The sequence below is a fragment of the Aptenodytes patagonicus genome, chromosome 16, assembly GCF_965638725.1.
Source record: "Aptenodytes patagonicus chromosome 16, bAptPat1.pri.cur, whole genome shotgun sequence".
In the NCBI taxonomy this organism is placed as follows: domain Eukaryota; kingdom Metazoa; phylum Chordata; class Aves; order Sphenisciformes; family Spheniscidae; genus Aptenodytes; species Aptenodytes patagonicus.
In genome coordinates, this window is record NC_134964.1 from 8,789,334 (window position 1) to 8,804,015 (window position 14,682).

Sequence of the window (14,682 nt, forward strand, 5' to 3'; positions counted from 1 at the left end):
CCATTTCCAGCTCCCTGACAATCCGGCATATTAAACATGCAGCACAGTCCATTTGCACAGAGAGAAGGAAAATACTACAGAGACTTGTAATAACCGACAATCCCCCAGAGGGGGATCAGAGACAAGAGAAGCAGCCTGGTGTGCACAGCCGCCTCCCGCACCCGCTGCGCACCCTGGCAGGGCAGACAGACAGACAGAGACACGGACAGACAGGCTGAGGGTGCAGCTCTGACACCCAGGCAGGCAGGGGCTGGGGGGTTGCTGAGCCCCCTTTGGGGGCTGGAGTTTTGTTATTGCAGATCTGTCGAAGCAAAAAGCTATTATTTCTCCACAAAACCAGCCTCGGTTAACAGCAGCCAGACCGGCGGTGTCAGCAAATTTGCTCTTGCAGATCTAACGAGAGCTGGCGGAGAAGATGCTGCCCACGGGTCCCCCACTGTGGGTCCCCCATCGACTTTGCGTTGGGACAGAGTGGGAGCCCCAAGCATCCGTGAACTCCTCGGCTCGGGAACACAAAGCTCGGCTCAGTTGGGAGCTGCCGAACCCACCAGCATGCAAACAGAGCAGCGTGGCCAACTCTACCCGGCTGGAGGTCAGGCATCATTCAGGTCACCAGTAACACCACCAACAGCTTCCAAATCATCAGATTTTCACCAGCTAGCTTAAAGTTTGGATTTGCCTCCTGTCCATTAGCCACTGGGATTAGCACCCGTGAGCCCAAGCTCAAATATTAACTACAGTGTCCCCAGGTGGCCACCACACAGCAGAGAAACCCCTCTGGACCCAGGATGGCATGGCCAAGCTTATCGCCCTCCCTTAAAAATGCAGGGGAAGAGGTGCTGCGCTTAGACCCAGCTTAAAACCAGAGCAAAACTGCAATGCAGCGCTAGCGCTTTCAAAAAGGGAAAAAACTCAAATTCTGACACGCTCAGGCGATAATCTAGGTGGAGCATTAGTTAAGTTACTACTTGCTGTGTGTTTAACGAAAAGGACTCTTTGAAGCTTTCGTACCTTGTGCCTTAGTCAATAGTGGGCTCACAGCCTGGTGCCTGGCTACATGGTGAGCCTGGCTGCAGCGGGCGCTTCGCCTCGCTCCCCGGACTGGGAATCGAAGGGTCTTGGCTCAAGAGTCTCCATTTAGAAATATTAGAATATTAGAAAATATTAGAAAAGTAAGTGAGAAATCCCCCAGCCTTCTCAAGGTTTCTGCCCCCCTCTTTGGGGACATCACATCTGGCCCTGGCAGGAGCCCAGCCCCGCTCCCACGTGCCATCCTGCTCCGCAAACGGGAGACGGTGAGTAAAGCGGCGGTGATGCTCTGCTGCCTCAAAATCCCAAACGAAACCCAACAGCCCTGAACTTCTGCGTCTCGTCCCAGACGAGTGAGACATAAATCAGGGGCAGGAGTGCAGGCACACGCTGTCACGCGCCAGCCGCCCGTTTCCATGGTTTCCTGCAACTATTGCTCTCGAGGGCTCAGGTTTAGGAGGCGACTTGTTCCAGAAGGAGAAAGATGCTGCGTTGACACCATTGCTGCAAAATCCCGGTTGGGGATTGCACTGGCAGGCAGGCAGCATTGCCCTGCGATGCCCTGCCAGCCTGTACAGCCCTGTAGTGACTCGGGTGACCCCCTGGTCCCTTTGGTGCAAGGTGCTGTGCAGAGGCAGGTGGCAGCCCTGAGGGCTGGGATGGCATTTGCTCACCCTGCCCAGCCCAAGCTGCCCATGGTCGCTGCCTGCTGTCCCAGAGAGGAGCCCAGCACAGTGCCCACTGCCGTGGCAGGGCGGTCCAGGGCCATGGGGCTCAGGGATGGGGACAGAGGACTTGGTTCCCACAGCCAGCGGCAAGGCTGAGATGGGATCAGCCTGGGTAATCCGTATGGAAGAAATCACTCCATCTCTCTCAGTTCCCGATTTATTTCAACACCCTGATCCCTCTCCCCTCTCCAGTTGAACATTGCAGCTCTCCTGCTTTCCACCTCCTTCCCACGGACTCGTCCTCGCGACAAGGTGGCACCGCAGTGCCAGCCCTGCCAGCGGGGCCTCGTCCCTGCCAAGCACCAGCCTGCTCCTCCCGCAGCTTCTGCACGGCAGGGAGAGATCAAATGCCTGTTCAAGCCGTCCTCCATTTGCATGGCCGCAGGGGGTGAGGATGGGTTTCCGGGCCCTCCGAGCCTCTGCTCCTAGTGTGCAGTGTCCCTGCGGGGTCTGTACCCACCTGCCAACGGCTTCTCCCACTCCCCCCATGCCCTCCCACATTGCCTCTCCTCCTCCCCGCACGCTGGGTGCAATGAGAAATGTACTTGGCTCCCAATCCTCGAGTGGGAGGTGAAGGCAAAAAAACCGAGACTTCAGCTCCACGGCGTGTGGGATGTGGATGATGGCAGATCCCCACCCTTGACTCCTCCACTGTCTCTGGGGCGAAGGCGGAAACCCCAAATCCAGACCCTCAGGGCTGAGCCCACCTTCCCTCATGTGTGGGGACAGCTTTGTTATTCGGTTCCTGGAGAAAAACGGGTGACTTCTTGCATCCCCTGCAAAGCCAGCTCCCTGGGACCTTCTGACAAACACCATTAGTCCAGAAGAGACCTCAGGGAGTGCTTTGAGAAGGAGCAGGAGCTGCCCCAAGCCCTTGGCGCTGGTGTGATGCTGGGAGGCCAGCAAGGACTGCTTCTCCAGACCCTTGAGACACCGACCTGACCAGAACAGAAGCAGTCCTGGGATTTTAAGTGAAATAAGGCTGAAGTCTTCAGTGTGGTAAAGCCCCAAGGCATCCAGAAGAGCAGCCCTGACTCTGCCCCTTTTCCCTCTGAGCGGGACAGGGTGGAAGGTGGAAGATGCTGATAGGGCTCGTTGTCATTTTTGCTCCCACCGACATGGCCGAGGGCTATTGCAGGACACACATGTGTGTCAGGTTGGGTGTTTCTCCTTCGTCCTCCTCGCGGAGCCGCTCCAAGCTGCTGCGCTATCTCACCCGGAGATGTTGGACTTGTCACCCTGAACATTGCTGAAACGAAGCCCCTGGTTGCCAGCCCGGCTCACCCAGCATTGCCCCCAGCATGCAATGCCTCTCTCTCTCCCCCTTCCTAATCCAGCCCTGCTGCCAACTGCGAAGTCCTGGCCTGAAAAGGGATAACAAACTTTAGGAAACGGCTTTGCAGTGCCTGCTCCAGCCAGCCACCCTGGGAGGGAAGGATTTAGCCTAAAGCCTGTATAAATGCTCTGTACTTATTGCAGGTTTCCTTCCCCCGGCTTCTCTGATCCCAGGAGACCTGCACACAATCCCGATGCTCCAGCTCTGCGTCGGCAGCGCCTGTGGCCTGCAAACCGTCACTGCGGGAACAGGCTGGAGGACAACATGCCAGGGGGTTAAAAGGGGCTACAGCCAGCAGGACACCCCCCAGATCCAGCTGGGGTTGCATCACTGCCTGCATCTCCATCACGTGGGGGCGGTGAGCCCACACGGGATGTTGTGGGATCCCAGTTTAATCACGCAGCCATTGTCCGCGTCCCTGGCATGCTCGGCCACTAATTTACTCGTAAAGGCCAGTAGTATCGAGAGACTGGGATTCCCCCAGCTCCATGTCCTCAACACGGCTGGGAAGAGCTGGGCAAGGGAGGTGACAGTGCGGGGAGCTGCTGCTGTCCCCCTCCTCCCCGGCCCTGGGCAGCCCCAGGGAAGTGAAACCCAGGCTGCTTGTGCAGTGCAAAGCTGGGCCCGGGCAGACATTCCTCCTCTGATTGAAACCAGACCCCAGGCAGTGCTGCCGGAGCTGGTGGGGAATGTGTTTAAACCAAACCAACCCAGACTCTCCTTCTTACATGGAAATAGGGTTCGTCTGCTCTGGGGTCAAAGTCCAACAGATGCGGCTTCATGCAGAGACTGAGGTCTGCAGTGCCACCAAAGCAAACCCCCCAGTGGGACCCTGCCCCGAGCCCCCAGCTCCCAGAGGGGAGCCCAGCCCCTGGGGTCACCCCGACCCCCAGCCCACCACCCCCACATGTGGGAGCAGGATGGTGTGGGATGCTGGGGACGCCGGCTTGGGGACCAGCACGGCAGCAGTGCTGGGGTGATGCCCAGGAAGGGAGCACGGGATGAAGACACCCAGGCAGGACCCTTGGCAGCAGCAGGCAGAGGGGAGGCGGGTGGGTGAGATGGGGACAGCACAGCCTCCCCGTGACCTTCTCAAACCTTGTGTCAGTTTTCCACGTCCCTCCCCAAAAAATCCCTACCAACCCACACAATCTAAAAAAACCCAAGGATTAGGAAGCTCAGGGGAATAGAAGGAAGCAGAGAGGGGCCCTGGGAGCGGGGCCAGGTGCTGCCCAGTGCCCGCAGGCAGGGCAGGGCAGGGCAGGGCAGGGTGAGAAGCTGCTGAGGCAGCTCTGGAGAGCACTTGCCACCCAGACCAACCTGGTCCCGGCCTGGGAATTATTGCAAAAACCCTCAGTCCCACCCTAGGATTTGAGGAAACTGAAACCTTGTGATGCAACCAGGAGGGATGAAGCAAGAGGCACTCGCTCAGGAAGCAGGTGACAGATCCAGCACCACAGGGCTGCATGGGCAAGGCATCAGCCGGCTGCTAAACTTCCTCGGACCCTGAGCAGCCTCCACTGTCACCACTTTCCCCTTTGCTGCCCGTGCTAAGCTCTCCTGCCGGCAGGAACCGGCCACCCCCGCTGGGAGCGCAGCCCCTGTCACAGCCGGACCCTTCAGCGGTAAACGAGGATGACAGGGTTATTGGGAAACAAGTCGGCACTTCCAAACAGATTCTCTTTGCTGCTCTTTTCCTTCCTGAAGCTGGTCTGAGCATGGCAGGGGTTGCTCAGGAAAGCCAGCAAGCTAATATATTCATGTCATCTTGCATTTGGTGCCAAGACATGAAGTAAACACCGTCAGGGACTTTGCTCCGGTTCAAAGACAAGCCCTGTTTCTTATTCCAATCACATTATCCATGCTCCCCGTACAGCTTCATCGATTCATATCTTAAAAAGAAAAGCCTTCAAAACCCATTAAGTCTGCCTTGCCATTCCAGCCCTGCTCTCAAGGGCTAGGGCAAGAAGCATTAACTAATCTGCTCACATTACCTTGCCTTTGAACCAAGCATCTCTCGGTGTCAATCAAGAGTGTTTGGAAGTGATATGCTCCTGCACGGGGCCAGTTTTGGCCGCTGAGGTCACCCAATGTCAAGCAAGGGGAGGGACCAGCACTTCGGCATTGCCCCCTGCACCGGGCTCCCTTTGGCACCCGGGGAGCACCCAGGGCTCGTGCCCACGGTTGCATGGTGGAGCAGCCCAAGTTACGGTCCTCTGGTTATGGAGGACTGTACGGTTATAAACAAGCCCATGAAGGAGCAAGCTCCTGCGGCTGCTCTTTCTCAGGGCCTCAGACAGCATCTGGGGCGCGAGAGTGGGGACCTTATTGGTGTCAGCCCGGCTGGGTCTCGGTGAGGGGAGAAGGGTTTGCAGGCAGTGATGTCGTCCCAGGGATTACAAAAGCCACGCTGCCTATTGCAAGGGAAAAAAAGGTCCTTCCCGCCTCTTGGGCTCCAGCTCAGCCAGCAGCCGCTATTTGTTTGGCTTCAATGACTTCACAGCATACCAAAACATGTTCCTGGGGGCCCAGCGTGCTCCAGCGCGGCTGGCCAGGATGTCGGGCTCGGCCGCCCCACACACTCCCCGGTGCCTTGCGTAAGGCAGCTCTGCACCCTCCAGCCTGACTTCCACTCGGGAAGAAATTATTCACTCTTGTTTTCATCTGGCTGCAGGAGACGCTTGGGATGTTTCTTCCACCGCCCTTCCAAAGGCTTCCCATCCCACTGGTGCCAGCAACAAGTCTGGATCCATCCCCTCTGCCCCCAGCTGACCCCCAGTTCAGGGTCGGGGACTGTTTACTGGACAGGCTTAAAGGGATTTGGTTTTACTGACATTTCAAGTGCTGTTTGTGACTGGTTTTTTTTAGGGTTTGGAGCACTTTGAGAGCATGTGTCTACCAAGTGGGGATTAATCACAGCTGTCCCAGGCCCCTGCCATAGCTGGACTTGGGGGGCATCTCCGGCCCCGGCTGGCCAGAGATGGAAAGCCAGGCTTCCTGGAAGCTCAGCTTTGCGTTCTCTTTCAGACCCAGTCATTGAACCTGGACCAATCTAGGTTGCTTGGATTCGGTTCTAGTTTCAAAAACCTTTTGCAGGGGGAAGCTGTTTTCCAGCTGAGTTACACAAATGCCCAGCTTGGGGCTTTTCTCAGCTGTCCTGCCATAGCCAGCATCCGTCCCATGCCAGCCCCTGCATTGCTCCCCAGAGCCAAACCAGAGCCGGCGTAAGAGGGACAACCCATGGGGCTGCATGCAGCCCCCTGGGCACGGCCCCAAAGAGAGACACGTCCTGACTTTGGTGGGCACCAGCATTCCACACCCCAAGGGTCTCCGTGGCTCGGAGCCCGCTATTGCGGTGTCGGTGTAGGGCAGGCAGTGCTGGAGGTGTGGGCAGCGGAGAGCATTCACCAAGGACCCTCGTGGCAAAACCCCACGTGGGGACAAAGAAACACCTGGGGACAAAAACCCACGGGGGCACCAACCCAGAGCTGCCTGGGAAGCCAGTGGCCACTGCTCTCTGCCTGCTCCGGGGCTCTTCTCCAGGTCAGGACCTTCATGCACCATTAAACCCTGCATGTGTGCATCCACGGGCATGCATGTGGACACACACGGCTGTCTTCCCCTCGCCATCTCTCTTACAGAGGTTTCTTTCCCATTTATTCTCTTTAACCTAAATCCACAAAGTCACTCGACTCCAGAAGACGTGTTTTGCATTGCAAAGGACTGAGCTAGGACAAGGTATGTGAAGGCACTTCACTGCCCGTGGACGGGGATATCTAAGGAGCTTATAGGGGAGGTAAAGGCTTCCCTGGTGAGACACTGGAAACAGAGGTCTGGGGGGAGACTGTGGGGCCAGAGCCGAGCTGTGGGGAGAGGTGTGCATGCTGCTGAGCGATGGGAGAGCGGGGAGGAGGAGGAAAACCCAGCCCTGGCAAGGGGAGGATGCAGACAAAGTCTCAGGATCAGCTGGCTGAGATGCGTCCACGGGAATTACAGGCAGGTCTGAGCCTGTCAGATTATCCGAGCCAGGAAGGGGGGAGCAGGTTGAAGCAGGTCTGGCAGGAGGAGGGAAACAGGAGCCGGAGAGAAAGGGAGGAGCGGGGGGAAGGTGGGCAAAGAGGGGAGGGAGGCACATGGGAAAGCATGGCGGGGAGAGGGGAGCACCCAGCCCTGGTGGTGATGGGGCTGGTGGGGTCAGGAAGATGAGCTGGGGAGTCCATGGGGTGGACAGGGTGGGAACAGGCTTGGTCCATCACACGTCACCCCCAGCGCCCACCTGGCCGAGGTGTGGGGCTGGGGGCCAGCAGGGGCAGGAGCACTGCATGTCAAAACCAATTAAGTGCTCAAGGGGTCATGGACCAACTGCTCGGCTCCCTCCTGTCCGAAGGTCAGAGAAGAGCGTCCTCATTTGCTGCCTCTTAATTACATCTGATCCTGCCCTAATTCCTCCTAAAACCAGCCCTGAGAGCCTTCAGGCGGTTGCTGGGGAGAGGTGCCTGCCAGCCAGGGTGACAGGCGAGCTGGGCACAGGTGACAGCCCCGGGCCGAGCGGTGCCTCCGGGAGGGATGCAAGGGGCCAGCGGCGCTGCGTGGTGATGGAGGAAGCGCCATGTGCACCACCGTCCTGCTCCTCGGCACACTGGTCATGATGCTGCGGCGCCGCTTCTTCAACAAAGTCGAACCGTATGTCCTGTCCCCTTCCCGTCCCCTCGGGGCCCTGGGGCTGGGGACAGGAGGGTGACGGATGGCCCTGGGGTGGAGGGTCTCGCTACTCAGCCTGACACATCCTTGGAGATATTTGGTTTCCTTCTAGTTTCGGTCCTTTGGGTGACACCAGGAGACGCTCCCTTGTGCTGGGCAGAGGGGAGCCTTCTGTCACCTCCTCCCCCTCGCACCAGTGCGAGCGAGGAGGAAATGCAGGATTGGTCCCCTGTCTTTCTGGTGCAAAGGGACAGGGCTGAACTCCTGGGATGCTTTTACACGCATGGATCAAGGTGTTTCCCAAATGGAGCAGTCCAGCACCCTGCTATCCATCCAGGCAAGCAGCCTGGCTGCCTGTTTGTCTCCATGCCTCGGCTGGGGAGGAGACTGAGCAGCGCTCTCGGCTGTGGGGACATCACCAGGCTGCCAATGACACCCCAGCAGCCCCCAGCTGGCAAACCTTCACCTGGCGTAAAATAGACCTGGGGAGGTCCCGCTCCATCCCTGGGGTGCTGGGGGCTTGGGTGAGGGTCTGGGTACAGAAGGTGCTTGAGAGCACCAGCTAAGTGTCGGCTCTCAGAAGAGCCAGCAGCCACCACCCTGCAGCTGTGGCTCTGTTGCACTGTGCTCTGTGCCCATGCACACACTCACACACGCTCACACACGTCCTGGCTCCGAGGTGATGGCAGGGAGCAGATGGGAAGGGACTTGCTGCAGTCCCACAGCAAGGCAATGACAAAGCTGTGACGGGAGCGCAGGGTCAGCTCCCGCTCGGTGCATCCCTGCCGCGCCATGGGCACAGCGCCGGCGGCTGCGGCTTCCACTGCCTGCAGCTCCCCTTGTCTTTCAGTAAGGAGTTTTGTTCCCGTTCAGCACTTGCTTGGCTTCAACTCGGCGGCAGCAGGGCCACGCTTGCGGCAGGGCCAAGCATCGCCCTCGCTGGCTGTGCAGCCGCCTGCTCCAATGCCAGGCTCAGCTTGAGGAGGTTTCCGCTGGAGACACGCAAATCTATTTACCAGTGGAGACTGGAGACATCTGAAAGTGGGGAGGTCAAATTGGCACTTAATGAGCCAATTAAGTCAGGGGAGGGAGAAACAAGACTGGAAGCAGGCCACCACCCTGCCTGCCTGCGTGCCCCCGGCCCTCCCCGTGCTACCTGCAGCACCGGCTGAATTAAGGACTCATTAAGTGCCTGAGCAAACATGTCCTTGCTGCAGAGGTGGGGGCTGTCTCTGGGCAGGGGGGACAGGGGTGGCTGGTGAGGCCGGCAGAGCTGGCAGCGTGCATGTCCATCCCTTGGGGAAGCTGCAGGGCGAGCAGGCAGCGCTGCCCAAACATGGGGCAGGTGCGTGGCTGGGGGACAGGTCACCTGCAGCAATGGCACCGGTGCTGGCAGCATGCGGGCAGCCCAGGGCCCTGGCTCCAGGGAGGCAGCTCCAGCCACCGCACAAGCCCTGCCCGTGCGAGCAGGCGTGAGCTGCCTTCAGGGTGGCCGGGGCAGAGGTTTGGGGCAGCTTTGCAGCTGGCTCAGCACCCTCGTAGGAGCAAGCATAGCGTGCAGGTGTGGGAGAAGGTGTCAGGGCTGCAGGACTGGTTTGTGGCTCAGCCACTGAGTCCTTGCTGCTAGAAGCAAGCAGTGGGAAAGCATAAAACCTTGCAGGAGGAGGTAGGATGGAGCATGGAGGCGAAAAAGATGGGGTTAAGAGGGACACTAGGGCTGCCCTGGCTATTTCCACTCATGGCAGGATCAGCACCCCTTCCACCACATCTAAAACAGGGCCCTGCAGCCTGGTCAGACCTCGCACCTGACTGTCATCATCACCACCATCACCATCAATGTGTGGCCAGTGAGACAGCAATGCAGCGTGGGTTAGGAACGTGCCTGGCGCCGGCAGCAGCAGCTCGAGGCTGGACTCAGCTTGAGGGCTCCCTGGTGCAGCGCAGGGCCCCGGGGAGCACGAGGGAGACTCACAGCTGGATGGACAGGAGAAGCTTCCTCCAAGCCCCACTGCAGCTTTCAGACAGGCTCCTGGTCTGGATGCAAAGACACCAGCTGATAGAGAAGCCGTACGCTGCTAGATTAGTTCTTTTGGTGATTAATTGCTCTCACCATTAAAGACCAGTGGCTATTAAGAAGTTTTCTACTTGCTCTATTTTGGACTCCCATCTACCGACCTCGCTCTGTGCTGGCATAAATCAGAGCAGTTCCACTGACAGCTTTATACCAGGAGATAATTTGTCCCCAGTCTTTCTTATTTTGGAAAAGAGAAGTAACAGAAGCAAGAGAAAGAAGTGCTGCTGGCCAGGGACTGGAGAGAAGTGGTACAGGCGACAAGGGCAGAAGGACCGAGGCTTCAGATAGGCACGGTGGAGGGGAGGCAGCATCCTCCAGACCATGAACAGACCCGAGGCACCAGAGCCCCAATCCAGTTTTGATCCAACTGGATTTTGGTGAGTTAGAGGACCAGGCTCAGGCTGGGCAGGCACCAGGACCCCATACAGCAAGAAAGATCAGGATTTTTCATATGTGCACTGGTCTGGATGGCCCCTGGATTAAAGACATCCCTGAAAACCCGCAGACAGTGAAGAAAAAGAAAGGAGCCCACATGTTCCATGGGATAAAGCTGCCTCAGCGCAGGAACGTCCCTCTGGCTCTGATGTCCCCGTGTGCGAAGCAGAGCGTGCGTCCTGGGCAAAGGACACAAATGAACAGCACAGGCAAGATCAGATTATGTGAAATCCCCTGCTCACTTGACCTCCTTCACGTCCCATCTTCTATTTATATGCCTTGGGGCTGCCAGGGACAGCGCAGGTTGTCCTTGGCCCACACTTGCAGGGCTGGGGGGCTCAGCTGTGGGCGCGTGGGGTTAGGGTTGGCCCCTGGAGCTGGCTGCCACCGTCTCAAAAAGAGAGGTTTGAAGGTTTTCCTCCTAACAGCCTGGCTGTGGGGTCTGCTATCCCCCCCCTCGCTGGAGGTGAAAAGCAAACTGAAATGCTACCCTTGACTAACCTCCCCGTCGAGGGACAGGAAAGTCAAGGGGGACTCCTTGGGCTTCGGAGCGTGGGTTTCCTCAACAAGCAGTGATTTATTCTTTGTTTTATGCGATATTTAACGAGAAGGTCCTGGCCAGGGACCAGCACTGGTTACGGATGCCTGCTCTGTTTGCCTTTCTCATGTTCTTCCCCTCCGGTCCCTTCCTGGCAGGAGCTGCTCACCGCCTGCTCCTGAGTGATATGTGGGTTTGGGGAGGTAGAGATGCTGCTGACCCGGAGCCCAGGGTTTGGTCTCGGTCCCGGTCCAGCACAGGGGAACACAGGGCAATGAGCACCCAAGGGAGTACAGGAGCACCCAAAGGAGCCTGCTGGGAAGAGCCAGGTCTGTGAGGGAAGACGTCCTCCATGGAGAGCTCCTGGAGAGGGATCAGGTCGGGGGGTTGGTGGAGCAGGGCTGGACTATGGCAAAGCAAAAGAGGCACTTTGGGGAAGTGAAATGTGGATTTGCCTTTACTGCTGCTTTCTCAGCCCCCTCACAACAGGCTGGACACAAATCCCCCGGGTGCCAGAGGGGTTCTTTTCCCAGGACTGGGAACCAGGGCCATGGAGAGAGGGAGTGTTTGGTGCCTGTGCCGATCTCTCCCCCCACGAGGACACCCTCGTCGCACCCCACACACCGTGCTGCAAGGCGAGAACAGACCCTCTGCACCTCAGGCTGGAGAAAACAGAGCCAGTAGCTTGGCATGATCCGGGTTTAACCTTCCAGCTTAGTCCCCTCTGGGACGCAGGACGTGACCTCCTCATTTCCACTGCCCAGGCACGGCTGGCAGCCGGCAGCGGCAGCACACGGCTCTGCATCTCCGGGCTGGAGCAATCAGCGCGCAGCAGGCATGCACAGACAAGTGTCAGCTGAATTTCTGTACAACTTTAAATACATTAACAAGGCCACAAACACAGCTCCAAAGTGCTGCAGGCACAGCTGAGCTGATAAATAACCTCCAAACCCACCAGCAAGAAAATAATCCCCCTCTTTCCACGGGAGACAAGGCTTAGCATCACTTTCCCCTTCATATCTGTATAGCAACTGAGCAGATTCACTCTCTACCTTGCTGTGTTTGAATCCAGTACCAGAAGGGTCAATTCTGTGCCACTTCTGCGGAGTCATTATACTGTCGGTTATATAAATGTCTGGGCATGCACAAAAGGCAGTGCTGATACAGTGGCTCCGACACCAACTCTCTCCAACACCTGCTTTTCAGCTGGAGAGAAAACCGAGCACAAGAACATCTCGAGAGCTGTCACACAGAAGGCTGCTGTCTTTCAAGCTGAATGGAGGTCTAAATAGCTCTCACTTCTCCTTTAGAATCTCATTTCTAAATGCAATTAATACTGGCACATGCATAATGAGAGACTGACGAGTGAATACAGACTCCGGCAATAAAGAAGCCAGCCCCAAGTGCTATGTAAATATTACAAATCCTCACTAGAAGCTGACCCGGGGAAGACAGCTTTCTGATGATTAAACCCAAGTGACAATACGACTGGATTCCTACATCTGTCACAATACTACCTGCTGATACATAATGAGCTACGCTAAAAGAACTAGCTCTTGCTGCTCTTCAATGCAGATAAAATGTCTATTTGTAGAATGTAATTAATCTCTTCTTCAAAATCAGGAACCTTAGTGTCCTTGGTAACAACATGCCAGTGACTCAGAGAGCGTCTCCGGCTTTTTCTTCTGATTTTTGAGCGAGTGATTGAAAGTGACCCCAAATTCTAGCACTGAAAAGGAGCTGTGCTTCAGAAGTGGAAAAGCCAGCTGGGTATCTGGAGGTGGGGACGGGTTTTACCCACCTCTCTGGTCTCTGCAGGGCTCCTTCGGCAGCTTAAGGAGGTTCCTGGACTTGTTTCAGCCACGTTCCCTAGGATGAGACGAGCTCTGTCCCAAGACCTGGTCCCCAACCCATCGAGCACAAATTCCCTTTTACCATCAGGTGTAACCAGGCAGAGAATAATACTGAAAGCAGAGCAAGGGCGAGAATCACAGGATGAAGCTGCTCCCTCTTTTGCCTGGTTTCCACAGGCAATAAGCGCTGTGCGATCGCGCTGTGTGTGTGTGTACATGCACACACGCGTGTGGCTGCTCCCCCAGATGGCTTTCAAGCATGCTGGCTTATTTCAGCCAAGTTTGGCAGGGGATAGAGATTCAAAGACATCCAGTCCCTACCAGGTAGCGAAGATGCAAAGCCATGAGCACTGGCATGGCAGAGGGGTGCAGGGAAGTGTTGCTGGCAGAGCCCCCGCTCCCTTTGAGGGTTGTGCTTGGGCATCGCCTGCTCCTCCAGCCACCCCGCTCCGGGCTGGCTGAGATGGGTGCCGAAACGGCAAAGCTGGGCCACTCAAAAGCACTCACCCCGCTCCGGGCTGGCTGAGATGGGTGCCGAAACGGCAAAGCTGGGCCACTCAAAAGCACCCAGGGCCCATATCTGCTTTCTATGAATTCAGTGGGAAGCAACCGCTGCTGGATGTCGCTCACTGACCCAGGTCCAAAGCCCAGGGGAAGGATGGGCCATGATAAAGGGACAGCTGGTTGGAGAGAGTGGGTGATGGAGGACTTGCACGATTTATTTATTTTCTGGCAAAAAGGAGAAAAAGAATTGTTGGCTAAAATCAGCATATTCCAGGCTAAACTGCTGCAGCAACGCCTCGTGGGACTTGAGCTGAGGTGCTTAGTCCCCCTGCAAGGGATGTTCACCCCTGCCCTCTGCACGCTGCTTTGCAGAGCCAGGGGGACATGGGGAAAAGGAGGTTTTTCTTGTTACCAAGGGCTCAGCTCCTTCGATGCAAAGCTGCCCTTTCTTGCAGCAAGTTAACACCTTTCATTTAAAATGCCAAATTAGTCCAGAGGCTCTGCTCCCACAGAAGGCAAGGTTTCAGAGCAATTTGCCTGCAGGCTGCCTGGGGGCTGCAATCAGCCGCCGCTGCCCACAGCTCACCCTGTCTCCTCTGTCGCCAGGCACCCCGAGGGAGAGGAAGAGACCAGGAGAGAGGCTGGCTCTGACCATCACGCCACGTAACACCACTTCGGAGTAAAAGCCAGGTGGGATGTAGCAGTTATCTGGGATAGATGCAGCTTTGGGGTAATTGTGGAAAGAAAGTGCTAGCTTGGGGTAAAAAGCCTGGACTTTGCCTTTCTGCCCTGCTCACAGACCCCACAGGCATTTTAATGACAGTTTCTTCCTGTTTCACCCAGGATTTATAGGTCTCTTTGCCTATTGGTGAGGCTGAGAAGGCTCTAGAAAAGTGGCTCACTCTGGGGGAAGGAAATTAGAGCCTGAAATGGCCAGATTGGAAGGGAAAAGCCCATTTTTCCATCACTTTCAATAGCAGCTCCGTTCCCAGTTGAGGGCACATCCAGCCCTTCCTCTGTGGCCCCCCGCCCGCTGCCTGGATGGCAGGAGCATCTCGTAGGGACAGAAAAGGCAGCAGAGCCGGTGGTGGTCCAGCTGGGGTGGGGATGGGGTGCGTGTGATGTGGGGATTTGGGACTGATGTGGCTTTGTGTCCTGCACAGTGACCCCAGGGAGTGAGGGCCAGCTCCAGGCTGTCCGTCTGCAGCTCCCAGCAAAGGTAGGGCAATTCACACCGCTGTCTTGTCCCCGGGAGGAAGCCTTTGGTGTCGAGGGTGAGGGGACGCTGGCCTGGGCTGGGGCACATGTGTGGGGTTCGCACAGGGGGGAATTGAGACCAGGGCTGTCTTTCCTAATCCCCCCCAGCCTACAAGGCACTGCTGAATGCCCGTGGGCAGCTCAGGGACTCACCTTGCCCTGCCTTCCCTTCGGGAGATCCCCCAAAGCTCATAACCTCGTTGGTCCCAGCTCTCAGCAAACCATTA